General features: G+C 37.3%; 2 protein-coding genes across 11 annotated transcripts in view; one reads left to right on the top strand and one right to left on the bottom strand.

The window, feature by feature from the left end:
* The window catches only part of LOC136341973 (muscleblind-like protein 1), a 163,804-nt gene extending 162,672 nt beyond the window's left edge, over window positions 1-1,132 (bottom strand). For 2 of the 7 annotated variants that reach the window (XM_066287388.1, XM_066287395.1), the window contains exon 1: window positions 953-1,131. The gene's annotated coding sequence lies outside the window, so the exon portion shown is untranslated. Of the gene's footprint in view, window positions 1-952 lie in introns of all 7 variants that reach the window. The other 5 variants (XM_066287393.1, XM_066287397.1, XR_010732562.1 and 2 more) reach the window with 4 other exon arrangements.
* LOC136341984 (uncharacterized) overlaps window positions 1-13,768 on the top strand; it is a 305,269-nt gene that overhangs the window by 249,595 nt on the left and 41,906 nt on the right. The gene's annotated exons all lie outside the window — the stretch shown is intronic.

Below are 13,768 nucleotides of genomic sequence, written 5' to 3'. Positions count from 1 at the left end.
AAAAGATGGAAAAACATTAATTATAAAATATGTACTCTCTTCTACAGGTACATTTTTTCGCAATAAAAATACGTTTATTTCAAATTAAACATCATCGCAATGGCAGTGCGAAATATAAAGATAATTAATTTAGTGGAGTACCCCGTACCTTTTTTACGCAAGTTTCCTTACAGTTTTATAAACTTTTTTATTCTAAAAACATACCTATGCATATTATATACATAATTATGTATATCAGTAGCATTTAGTTGGCCAAGAAGGTAACAGTTATTTAATGAACAAGTGTATTAATGATGGCAATTAACATTCGAGACTTCATAGTCAAGATTATTAATTGCTCGCGAATTGGCAAATAGACACTAATTTATGGAATAAATTCGATGTAACAATTGAGTATACTATAAACGATTTTGAGAAAATACTTTTAGCTTGGACCGGAGATAGTATGTCAGAAATCTAGCAACTGACAGCGTATTGTGACACTTATTTTGCAATTTTTGCAACAAAAGAACAGCGCTGTATGGCTATTTAGTTGAATAATCTGATTATACTCAAAATTATTATTTTTGATTCGTTTGAGACAATTAGGTATTATTTAATAATCCCCGGTATGACTAGAAACATGAAACATGGCCGTCGATCAACATCAACAAATCACGGTCCCCATAGCAACCGCGGATCCGGCATGCCGCTCGTAAGCGATCGGCCATTTTCGCCCCTCCGAGTCCCCAAAAGAGAATCATTCCTAATATTTTCCTAATTAAGCTACTCCAATCCCCAAAATTCCCTATGTCCCTTTGGAACCACCGACAGAACAACGATATTTCAGCATTATTAATCATTTAGAGTGCCCCCATACGATTATCGAACGGGGTGGATAACCTCCGCGTCAGACATGGTCGGATCGAATCTTAACCTAGACGAGCCGTAGAAATTAGGGCTTTGGACTTACCGGAAATAGCGGGGAGCACGCGGAAACACTGCGACGACGTTTAGTTCGCACTGTGCATTGTAGCGGGACACGTAAACAAATTAAAATTATGAAAAAACTAAAGTTTACTAAGCAAGCAAACGTCGCACAAAGCAAGCAGCTGACAGCTAGCCCGCTAACATCAGGCCGAAAGCGATTCGGTCGCGGTCGGTCGTGCCCACGTGACCGTGCGCGGGCGTATGACACCACGGCCATTACACCAAACAAGTGAACATATACATCGCGGCGCGCAATTTGAATTATCCATTTACATATTTAACTTTGTTTATTTATATTAGTTATATAAAATCGAAGATAGTGATTCAATGAAAGAAATTAGCTTGCTGTGGCTCGTGCCCGTCGAATGGACGCAGGTAGAAACACATTATCTTTGACATACCATCAGGCCCAAACCCTCAGCAAACCACCCCTATTCATAGAAGAAGAATAGTGTTATCGGCTTTTCGCCTTTAAGTAGTTTTACAATGAGGACAACCACAGGCGTTAAACTAAACACCTGATTTCAGGGTGATTGGCACAAGAAGATAAATCACTGAATATTATAGCCTATTTATGCGCGGGCTCTTCGGGATACAATGGAGAATATTGGCCGAAGGGGCCCCCGCAACATTGTTTTCTATTCCGGTTATGGATATGTAGGCAAGATCCATTGTGTTCCTAAGAAAAGATTTATAGACCGTCTCGTCGGAAAGCGACTGCTTGTTTACCCCACTAAGGACTTACTCCGAATTAAAATAGACTTACTACCGCTTCCCGGGTGATTTATTGGTTTCTTGTTTTCGGCAATATTCATAATAATAGTCTCATTTGAAAGTACCACTTATTGAAGGTAGACAGCAGCATAAATGATGATTCAAAAGTGTGGAATTTTAGTAATAAAATCTCCTTAATGCATATTCTACAAGTATCGCGATGTACATTTACCTCGAAATTAACGATATTCATTATAAAAATTAAAAATAAAGGAGTTGCATTCACCATTTTGTGCAGAAATGTTATGAGAGAAAATTTCTAATTTGAAACTTTCTTGCACATTTCTTAAAATCCGGGGGAAATCAACCTCTAACATTATCCTTTTAAAGCTCATAACCGTTTCTGAATCAAATTATCTAACGCCACTCTTCCTAGCCCAAAGACGTTTTATTCAATTAGCAGGAAACCCAATTGAGCTCGCGGATCAGCAAATTAGGTTTCATCTTGTCCTTAAAACCCTAAAATCAGTAAATTGGATTAACTTTTGGTCAGTTTAAGTCGGCAATTTCACCTCGTGGGCCTATCCTGCCCATCAAGAAATTGCAAACCGGTCGAAACGATAATGGTTGTCCATTTGCAATAAACGAATTATCGTATAGAGAGGCATTTAAGATAACTCGCAAGGGCTTTTCGTCTAATTTTTATTGCCTCTCGGCTGAAACGACCGTGGGGGGACATTAAGGGAGAAATAAAAGCAAACTTAGTTACTAAGCGGCTGGAGTGCGAAGAGTTTTGGTTTGCGTCCTTTTATTACCTAAAGCTACACAAAATTAATAACGCAACACAACCCCCAATATGGAAAATAAAGGACAAAACGGGGCTGCGTTACAACTTCTGTATCTTAAATTAGGGAATTTTCCGGGGCCGTTTCCGGGTGCGTGCACAAATCTTCCAAAAAGCAATTTCGGCCGCGAAGGGGAAAAAGGATACGGTTTTCCGAGGTGATAAAGATTCATTACGTTCCGGCGAATACCCGCCAAAAATTCACCTTATTTCGCCTAAAACCCCGTTGGACTTAGCTCACTAATTTGATGGGGCTCGAGCTAAAGAGTTACTGTTCCTTCTTTGTTCTCCTCAACCATTTAGATAGAGAATGTATGTTATTATTGTGTGTTGAACATAAGTTAACTGATTTAAGGTTAATTAGGTTAATTAAAACTAGTTCGTCGATTATAATAATTTCAATATTGCTGTAGGTAGTTTGTTAATGGATGACCCCATGAAGTAATTTATTCATGAAGCCGAAAATGTAATATATTGAAGTGTAATATGATGATAATAGCAGATTCGTTGTCTCGCATTATTACGGAAATGTGAACCGGTTGCAACAGGAGAACTCACTTTAATTACCAAAAGAGCACTTTACTACTCGTCCTAATAAGTTTTGGATTACCTACTGCAATTCGTCTCTCCGTTAAATCTATGCGTAAAATCTCATCAAATGGAGTTTTTAATTATTCGAGAATGAACCCCCGAAATACCTGACCTGATATATAGATAGCGATTTTTTTCTTAAAAATTTGCCCATAGTACAAAGACCTAACCTAAAGGTTGAGGATGCAACGTGGATTTGTGTCTGTTTTTAAGACAACCCACCAGTCCACACTTCCGTCATCGCGATGGCCAAACTGAATCAACGTGGGTTGGCACCTTTTCCTCACCCACCCTACTCGCCAGATTTAGCACCCTCAGATTATTTTCTATTCCCAAAATTGCTTGGCGGAAAGAGATTTGCCAATAATGAAGAGGTGTGGCCCGAGAGATTGATGCCTATTTTGAAACATTCGAAGCTTCTTACGAAAACACGGTGTTCAAGCCATAGAACATCGCTGGGAAAAGTGTGTCATTCTCAAAGGAGAGTATGTTAAGAAATTATGAAATATTTTCCTTTTTTTTTCTTTAGGTACCGTACTTCTGGGACCATCCTCTTAATATTGGATGCCCTTTCAGGACGGCAAAATAGGCGGAAAGTGACACCCATGCATATCTCATAACATATTCCGGCTGCGTGCAGTTTCGGTATAACCAAAACTCATCAAATTTGCTCGGGAGTGTTGACAATACGGATTACAGTCAACCTGTGCGGAGTTGATAATCTCATCTTAAGGACACGGAAATTTCTGCTTAACTTTGATCATCTTCGGAATGACGGGCCCGCACTGAATATAAAACAGTCGCGATCCCGTATTCCCGTCAGCCTGCCGACGCCATTATTTTTACTTTATGAAATGCACGAAAGGCTTGAGGGATATTGAAAGCATTCTTCTCCCTAAATTATGTTAGTTTTATGTAAATTTCCTTGGGCTCTCTCTAAGAACTTGCCATGTCGCTCCGCTCGGAGATATTGCATTTTTTGGCGTCAGCAAACTATTGGCTTAACTTATGTCGACAGGGTACTTTTCCCCCTGAAATATCACCTACTGTAACTTAAATGACTGCGACTAAAGCACGTTCCAACTTACAATACCTTGACAAATTGGCGGAGACAATACCGCTAAAGTACCACAATTAGTTCGCGAATGGGGCAAAAACTTGTCTTTAAATGCGAGCAGTGAAGCCGAAGACAAGTGAAATTCTTCGAGCCCCACTAAAACTTCGGTTACAACCGCGGAATGGTCTTTCTATTGATAGTAAAACGAAAATGCGAGGAATATTGGGCGATTAAAAAGTGTTTTCTCGCCTTTTTACGACGCCTCCAAACGTTGCCTCGGCTTAATTCCTTAATAAAATGTACGGAGATGCGATTAATGTTCGAAATTTCAGAATTGCTGCGGTGGTCTATACTGAGTGTTCGTGGAAAATATACCGAAATTATCCTAAAGTAAACTGTTTTCAAGAACTTATGTGTCAACGAGAACTTTGCAACGCAGAAAACGTAAGAGCTAGGCAATGTCGAGCAAAATTAGTTTTCAACGGAGAATTGATTTTCTTCAAGATTTCTGAAATAAATTTTCTGCTTTATTCCACTTAGTAGATGACAGAGAGGTTAATTGTCGTTAGTTCACGATAGACGATTTTCCGACCATGGGGGACGTGAAAATCGGCCAGATTTAAATTGCTCCGATAGGAGCCCCTACATTTCGCAGTGCCGCTGTAATGAAAAAAAGGTGAATTTATTTATAAAATGAAAAATCTTTGTTTATTCTTTAAAATCAATTTCATCACCTTCAAAGTACTCTCCCTTATGCCATCGATTTTTCCAATTTTCGAAAGAGTCAGAGGAGTCTGTTTTAGGATGGCATTCAATATTTCCTTCGATTTGGCTTTGATCTCCTCAATCGAGTCGAAACGGTGTCCCCGCAGCGGTCTTTTAAGCTCACTGACCAGCCAAAAGTCCAACGGTGTTAAATCAGGCGAATACGGTGGTCGTGGGACTATATAAGTCGAGCTTTCGGCAAAATGTTCACTGCAGTGTGGGACGATGCATTATCGTGGCGTAAAAACCAAATTTGCCAGCCCATAATTCTGGCCTCTTGAGGCGAATAGCTTCACGCCAACGACGCATAACGCACAAATATTATTTGTTTTTAACAGTTCGACCTACCGAAGAAATTCATAACGCACAACACCGCGGTAATCAGAAAAGACTGTCGACGTAACCTGAATGTTTGAGCGACTTTGGTCTTTTTTCGGCCTTTTTTGCACCTTTTGCCCAATATTCACTCGTTTGGCCGTTTGTTTCTGGGTGACACGTATAGATCCAAATCTCATCTCCCATAAAAATACTTTTCTTGATGTCCTGGTAGCCAGAAAAACATTGTTTGACAGATTTAAACTTAACGCTTTTTTTAAAAATTTAGTGTTTTTGGAACCAATCGAAAATTGACGCGTTTGAGGCACTAAAAGTCTTTTTAAATGGTTAGAATTGATCGATATGAAATTCCCTCGGCATCAGCAAAGCCTCCAATTGTCAATTAATTTTGGGGTACGAAATCTTTGATGTCCTTTACGTGGCCTTCATCGGTAGACGATGATGGCCGTCCGGAACGCTGTTCGTCTTGAATTTCTTTAAAGTCTTTGTACCACCTGTAAAGATTTTTTGCTACGTAACCGTATCACCAAAGGCCTTCTGTAACACCGTTAACGGTTCCGCGGCAGAACAATAATTCCGCAAACAAAATTTAATACAAATTCTTTGCTCGACAAAATCAGGCATAGTAAAAATCGGAAAACTCGCCTTTGTGTGTTTGCAAAAAAACGTGTACAAATATAGTTGAATATTGACATGAAATTTTGCAGAGATGGCAGAGACAGCGCTACCACCCTACAAAAAACTCATTTTACAATTTTTTAGTATTCGCTTATTTTAAATGTAAAATTATGTGTGATCACAGTAGCAGATGGCAGAAGATAGCAATGGAATTATCGGCTCAAATTTTGACAAACTTTGAAACAGCAATGAGTTTTGACCCAACGAGGTATCTTATGGTGACTTTACTAATTAACGATTCTGGACATTCGGGAAAGGGCCGTATAATGCGGTAAAAAACTATAAAAATCATTCTTGCAAACTGCGAAATGGCGAGATGCAGGCTGCTCAATTAGAAAAGTGTTGATATTCGTTCCAGTTTTCGAATTCTAACTTTTTTCTATTTCTGTGAAGATGCTCATTTTCATACTGTTGGACATCTCAAGATGTGTTCGCTTGCCCGATCCCCAAGACATGTATTTAGACTGAATGTGTTTTTCTTTCTGAATGTTTGATGGCTGACAATCATAAAACTTTTATGCTGCGCGATTCCTTCGATTCTGATGCAATTTGAAATTTTGAAAGCCCTAATCTCGTCGCCCATTGCTTAAGATCCAGCTTTCTTGTGACATAAACCGAGCGTAAAACCTCCACTCGTCCATCACCTGTAGCACGTCTTATTATTCAACTTATTTCGCTGCTTCTCCTTTTATTTTCTTTTTATTGCAATTGTAAAACTTGTGCCTTCGCCGGTGTCATACTTTCACTTTTCCTCAACCCCGAATCGTAAAATATTAACGTCTCCGTTGCCGGGCAGGTCCGCAGGCCCCTTTGCAGAACCAGACAACTTGTAAGAGTCACCAGAAAGGAGGAAATTAATTTAAATCGAATTACGAACTTTTTGACCTGGGGGAGTCCGAAAGGGGTGAGTTTTTCAGCGCCGCGACGCGCCTGACATAGACAAATGGCCCCCGTGTACAACTACGTAAATAACTTAAAAGTTCCTGCAGGACCGGCTAATGCGAAATTGAATTCGCATTTTCGAAGAGGGGCCCCACCGCCGATCGCCCGACGTTTTTCCCAGCACGTCCTGAAAATGCGATAAGGCCGCGCTTCGACTGACAATGAACCAGCCCATCATTAGTTTCAATCAACTTTATTATTGTTTAATCAGATCGGGTTTAGCCGTTTCACCCCCCGTTTCACTGGGAAGCTAATCGAAAAATGTATTCTTTATATATTTCCCTAAGACCGAGGTCACGTACCTATGAAGCCCCAAGAGACGTTTAGCAGCAGGGAAGAAGGCAGGAGAAACGAATTTTATTAGTCCTAAGCGTGAGTGACACGTTCTTTGGCTTGAAAACCTGTTTAACTTTTTTTATGAAGAAGAACATGTGATTTATTAACATGAACATCTTCGGTAAGTTCAGGTTAAAGATGTAGTTAACGCCAGTGGCGCCGATTCAAAGAGAAATATTTACTTATATGAAAACATCGTGCTGCAGCAGTTATTATGCATAGACGACTGAAAGTTGCGCATAAACTCGTTAAAAATTGAAGGAAATATTTTTCCTGAAAATGCTGGAACACGTCAAATATTGTTTTTAGCTGTGCGTTTTTTGACGTAACTTATACAGGGTCACCCATGTAATAGGCAAATATCCTTTTTAATTTTTTCCCTCTGGAATCCCATATTTATTATGACGTTTTTGAGTTCTTTGAGAAATTCCTAACATATTACATTTGACATACCTATTTCTAGATTTAATGGTGATTGAATTATTTAAATTTAGACTGGCCTGCTAGATCGCCTGACTTCATCCCCATGGACTTTGTATGCCATTATCTAAAACATAAGGTGTGTTCCATTGAACTCAATAATATAGAAGAATTGAAAATTAAATTAACTAAAATGATAGGAAATGTTTTTGAGGAATTTGAATTGCGGCTCGTCCACTGTCAAGAAGTCATCGGAACATAGTTAAAAAATTTAATGTATTAGATTGTAATAGTTTATATTGTTATTTTTTAAGTATAAATAGATGTAACATTGTTTCCAATTTTTGTATTTTTTTTCGAAAACTGTTTAATTTAGTCATGAGTATGTTAAATGAAATATGTTCAGAACTTCTCAAAGAACTTAAAAACACCATAATGCTCATGGAGTTTCATAAAGAAAAAGAAAATATACATTTATCTACTTCAATGGTATCCCTGTACACGTGTTTGTTACATCAAAAAATGTCCAACTAAAAACAATATTTGACCTATTCTAGCGTTTTCAGGAAGAATATTTCCTTTCATTTTTAACGAATTTTTGCAAGATTTTTAGTCCACCATGTATACAACTTATCATAAAAATTGCAACACCTAGAAATAATGCGCGTATTTTAATGAAACTTTGTAAATATACTGATAACACCATGCGAAATAAATTACATAATTTGCGAGCGAAACGAAGTCCAGAAATTTTTTTTTATCGAATGATGTGTATAGAACCACCTTGCGAATTTACATTATCAGAAACTCGTCTGGACATGCTTCTAAGCAAATAGTCAATTTTGTCTTGAGGTGGTGTATCCCAGACAACTTAAATTGCATTTCGTAACTCTACTAAAGGATGTTATGAGTTCCCCTGTTTGTTAACTCTCCTTGTCAAGTCCCTTATGTGTTCCATGGGGGACAGATCAGGAGAGCGTGGCGGCTAAGGAAACACATTAACATTGCAACGTTACAGATGGCCATACTTGTTACGAGCAACACGTGGCCGTGCATCGTCTTGCTGGAAAAGTACGTTTCCAATACGCTGAATACCTGATATAGCTGTGGGTTCTAACACTTCTTGTGTGTAATAGACTTCCTTATATGTAAAATCTGATCAGTGGTAGTACTGCTTCAACTAACTGTGTATACCAACTTCGTTTGAATTTGATGCATTAATTCTAGGTGTTCCAATTTTTATGGTAAATAATATAGATACCTGCCATTAAATGAGGGGAGCGTTACGTAAGACAACTTTATTTACATTCCACAGTTTTATAGTCATTTCGCTTTTTACCAGCTTTCCAATTTCCCACAAAAACCTTGACAACTAACCAAAATGAAACCTAAAAGGGATATTTTTAATTCGTGAATTCATTAAAAATGGACACTTCATTAAGAAGTCCTGAATACAGTAGCCTGAATAGAACCGGGCAATTCGGTGCTATCCGCCGGCCCACTGACCCCTAAATCCGCCACTGGTTGTAAAGGGCTGAAAGTTTCTTCTAAATGAAAAAACGTGAGTTTGTAGAAGTTCTAATGAGAAGGCACGCAAGTACTCCAATGGCCTCAGAAATATTGAACGAGAGAACTTCCAACGTTTGGAAATTTTCAGTACATTTTTCAAATTTAGAATTTATAGTCTCCAGAAGCTTCCTAAAACGGATTAAATTTTTTTCTAGTTCGTACAGAATTTCAAGATAGCATCACTAATTCTGAAGATTTTCGCAGCTTCTTATAATCTTTCAATAAAATTTCGACACATCTGTTAAATTTTTAAAAAATTCAGTTCACACTTCGTTGCAATGTCGTTCCTCCAGGGTATTTTAAAAATTCATTTGAAGAATCCAACTGAGAGGTTTTCAGAGAGAATTTCACGAAATTGGAGATTGCTTTTCCACGTCCGAAGGAATACTCAATTTCTTCCATCGGCATCTCTCAACTTCGTATTCCTCTATTTATCAACATTTTGCAGTGTTTTATGTCTCCTCAAATCTACTGATAAATTAAAAGATAAGTTGCTCTAAGGATATTGAATTTGTAGTTTTCTGTACAACTGCAAACTAGGAAAAAGTCTCTCTAAACCACGCGTAGACGGAGTTGCCGCAAAATCTATTTAACTTTTTATTAAACTCGAGGAATTTGTTGACGCCACTTTGAGCAAGTTTCCGACCAGTTCCTTTTTGCTAAAAAGACGAGATGATTAAATTATGATTGTACATAAAAAACCTTTAATCAACCAGCCATTTCATTTATCATTTTTGATGTAAAGTAGATTCCCCAATAAGTGATATTTTCATACATACAGGGTGTCCGGAAATATCAATTGAAATATTTTAAGAGGCGATTCTAGAGATTACAATAACAAAAAATGTTCGCAGGAACATACCTGAAAAATTGCTTTTTAAGGGGGCCAGACCTCGTAAAGGGGAGCTCTGAAGATGTTCTTTTGTAATAATTTGGGAACGATCTTCACTAAACATATTAAATTCGGTATACTGTAGTAAGTTGGAATGGAAAAGTTTTCTTTGTACTGATAATTGCATATTTTAGTTAGGGCCGTCACACACAGGGGGTCCCCTACATAAATGCTGCCCTAACTTTTTCGTTTGTGACATTTCAAAATTTTTTTAATCAAACTACTGAATCTCAAATATTTTTAAGTAAAAAAATTCGCTTATTCCGTCCAGCTGTGATAAACCGTTTTCCAGAAAAATGGGTTTTTATGAACCAATGTATGATTACATGAACATCGAAATCTATGAAGAGAAGAATTAGAACATGCATTGAAATGAACGGAGGCCAGTTTTAACATTTGTTATGAAAAAGTGATAAGTCCTTAATAGTATTAGTTTTGTTATTGCTGGGTAATAAAAAAAAATGTATTACAAGGATGCCTGCAATGTTTATCAAAATGCATTTTGATGTCCATGTAATCGTACATTGCTTCATAAAAACCCATTTTTCTGGAAGACGGCCTATCTCAACGAAATAAAATTCAACGGACCTTTTTCACTTAAAAATATTTGCGATTCAGTATTTTGAATTCAAAATTTAAGAAATGCCACAATCAAAAAAGTTAGGGCAACGTTTACATAGGAGATCCTGTATATGACGCCCCTTACTACAATCTGCAATTATTAACACAAAAAAGTTTTCACACTCATGACTTATTACAATATGCCGAATTTCATAATTTTAGCGCAAACCGTTTCGAAAATGTGGCGAGAGAACCATCTTCAGAGTTCCCCTTTTACCGCATTCTAACCCCTTTAAGGAGCAATTTTTAAGGTATGTTTATAAGAAGTTTTTTTTATTATTTTAATCTCTGTAATCACCTCTCAACCGGTATTTCCAAATATCCTGTACACAAGGTGATTAATAAACAGTAACTAAAATTAAACCTCCTACTCTTTGATGAGTTTTAAGGGGTTTTATGGCGTCTCATTAAACAGTGCTGAGTGATCCTACGAGGAAAAGGTTGTTTAATTTTACGTTGCTATTTGTGAGTCACCCTACAGATTGAGGTACTAAGGCAGTCCCGATATGTGCCGATATCATTTGAAATGCTGTTTAGGCGTATACAGGAGCCCCTTATGTGAGGTTTTATTATAGGCAGTTGTCTGAGACCGAGCACATCAGCATTTAAGGAACCGGGATGACATAATAGAATAATAAAACCGAAGGCCTAATCCGACGACGCCATATAAAAACCACATGTGTCTGATTTATTAAAAAACAAATAAAACCCTCTCCCATGTAAAATTCCAATTTCCGCATATGGAGCCATTTCCGGGCCAAATACAGGTGCGCAAAATGGCAATAGCAGATCAAGACGTTTCGACTTTTTGGCGGTATCATGTATCGCAACTATACAGGGCGTCTCACCGACAACCGTCATTGAATATTGTCGGAAAACTATGAGAAAAAGTTACGAAAATTTAGTGGCTTGGTAAAAGCCTTGGGACGGCCTAATCTAAAATATTGTCGACTACGTCACACTTCCTGTTGTATCGGAAGTCGATACTTCCTTGCTTATTTTAAATGTAATACCCTATATGTTATTATATTTTTGCAGAATATGTTAAATTTTAATACAAACTTATTAATACTTTGGCTTTCTTACAATTAACAGTTTTCAAGATATGTACAATTCAACATGAAAGTGGGAGACGCAGATGCCTACCGAATTGCAAATCGTTACCAAACAAAAAGGTATTTTGTAACACTTTTTTGCCAGAATAATGTAGAAGGCCATATGTTGGTATGCCGCCAAGCTTTGCGTAATTTTTCTATAGGGCGTCCACAAACGGAGAGCCAAATCGGGCATCAAAAAATGGTCAAAATTTATATCTTTTAAATGCAGCTCTACTGTTATTTTGATATATTGTGAAACTACGTCGAAAAAGATCTATGTTCGCATATAATTACTTAAAGTAAAGTTGCATAGCTTTTAGGTAATTACGTTTTAGGAGTTGATGCAGAAATAGTAAATCCCCAATTTTAAGCCATAATGCGAATATTATAGACGCATCTATGGAACATGAATATACCAGTCAAATTCCATTGTTATGAGACGTAAATCATACATACTTGAATGGAAAAATTAGTTATATAAAACTAATCTAATTAATACATTACAGCTTAAAGTTAGGGATGTCGCATCCTTGCATCAACTCAAAAAACGAAATCACCCAGAAACTATGCAATTCTACTTTAGGTAATTAAACATGAACATAGGTTCTTTCCGGACATAGTTTCATAATACATCAAAATGATACTAGGGTTCTGTGTAAAATGTTTTAATTTTGACAATTTTTTGACGTCCAAGATGGCTCTATTTTTGTGGACGCCTTATAGAAAATATTAGGCAAAGCAGAACAGCACACTAAAATATGGACCCTCTGTATTATTGTGGCAACACAGAGTTACAAAATACTTTTCCGTTTCTTGACGATTTTTCAATCCTGCAGGTATCTCCCATCCATACTAAATTGCACGTGCATATCTTGAAAAGTATGAATTATAAGAAAACCAACATATTAATAAGCTCGCACTGAAATTGAACGTAAAAACTAAAAATCCAATAATATATACGGTGTTCCATTAAAAATAAGGAAGGAACTGTCGACTTCCGGTGCGACCAGGAGTGTGACGTCATTGAAAATATTAAATTAGGTCGCCTCAAGGCTTTTACCAAACCACTAAATTTTCGTAACTTTGTTATTCATACTTACCTCAAAACGTCTTATGGCGGTTCCCGATGGGACGCTCTGTATAGATACAAACCTGTAAAAAAAATTATATTAGCAACCAAACAAATTCATCACCTCTTCCTCACCCGTACAGTTCAATTATCCTCAAGAAAATTGGATTGGCACGAGGACAAACGGAAAAATGGCCTCGGATTCTTTCTTTGAGGGGCTCCCCACAATGCGAGGAGAGGCCTCGAGTGTCCGAATTTCATTTATATGCAGATAAACCATAGCCAAACCGAATACAGGTTCGAGACGGCTCAAAGTAAGATCTAAGATTTATTAATTTGCATATCTCTGGTCTTGTTTGAAGCCCTCAGTATAGTCGGAAGTAGGGACGTCCCGTAAATTATTCATATGTCGATCCTGCTTGATGTACATAGAACGACATGTAAATACCGTACGGCTCTAAATTGTAACCCCCTCCACCTCAACTTTTTTACAATTTTTTTTTGGTTTTCGAAAGCTGCATTAAATAGGACGAAAAATGTTGTCTTTTAACGTTTATTTATTTTTCTAAATGTTGCTTCCACTCCCGGTAGGAAAAAATGGCCGATTTTTGTAAATTGAAACATGGGCCAAGTGAGACCTCTTGTTAAAGCCCTTTCAAAACTGCATTCAATGGTGTGTTGCGGTTCAAAATCTATCGATTAGTTTCTGAGAAAAATGGCTATAAATGTGGTAAAAAAATACAATACAAACCCAGTTTAATAGTACTTAAAGAGTAAAAAAACTTGTTTGTCAATAGCAAATTAATCTGTTTTTGATTTTGTGCTTACGGTCTTTGGTTAAAAAAAAAACATAAAAATAACCAATGAA

This window comes from Euwallacea fornicatus, chromosome 11, assembly GCF_040115645.1.
Source record: "Euwallacea fornicatus isolate EFF26 chromosome 11, ASM4011564v1, whole genome shotgun sequence".
NCBI classification, from domain to species: Eukaryota; Metazoa; Arthropoda; class Insecta; order Coleoptera; family Curculionidae; genus Euwallacea; species Euwallacea fornicatus.
The sequence above is the reverse complement of the archived record's forward strand: the minus strand, read 5'-3'. Positions and strand labels throughout refer to the sequence as shown.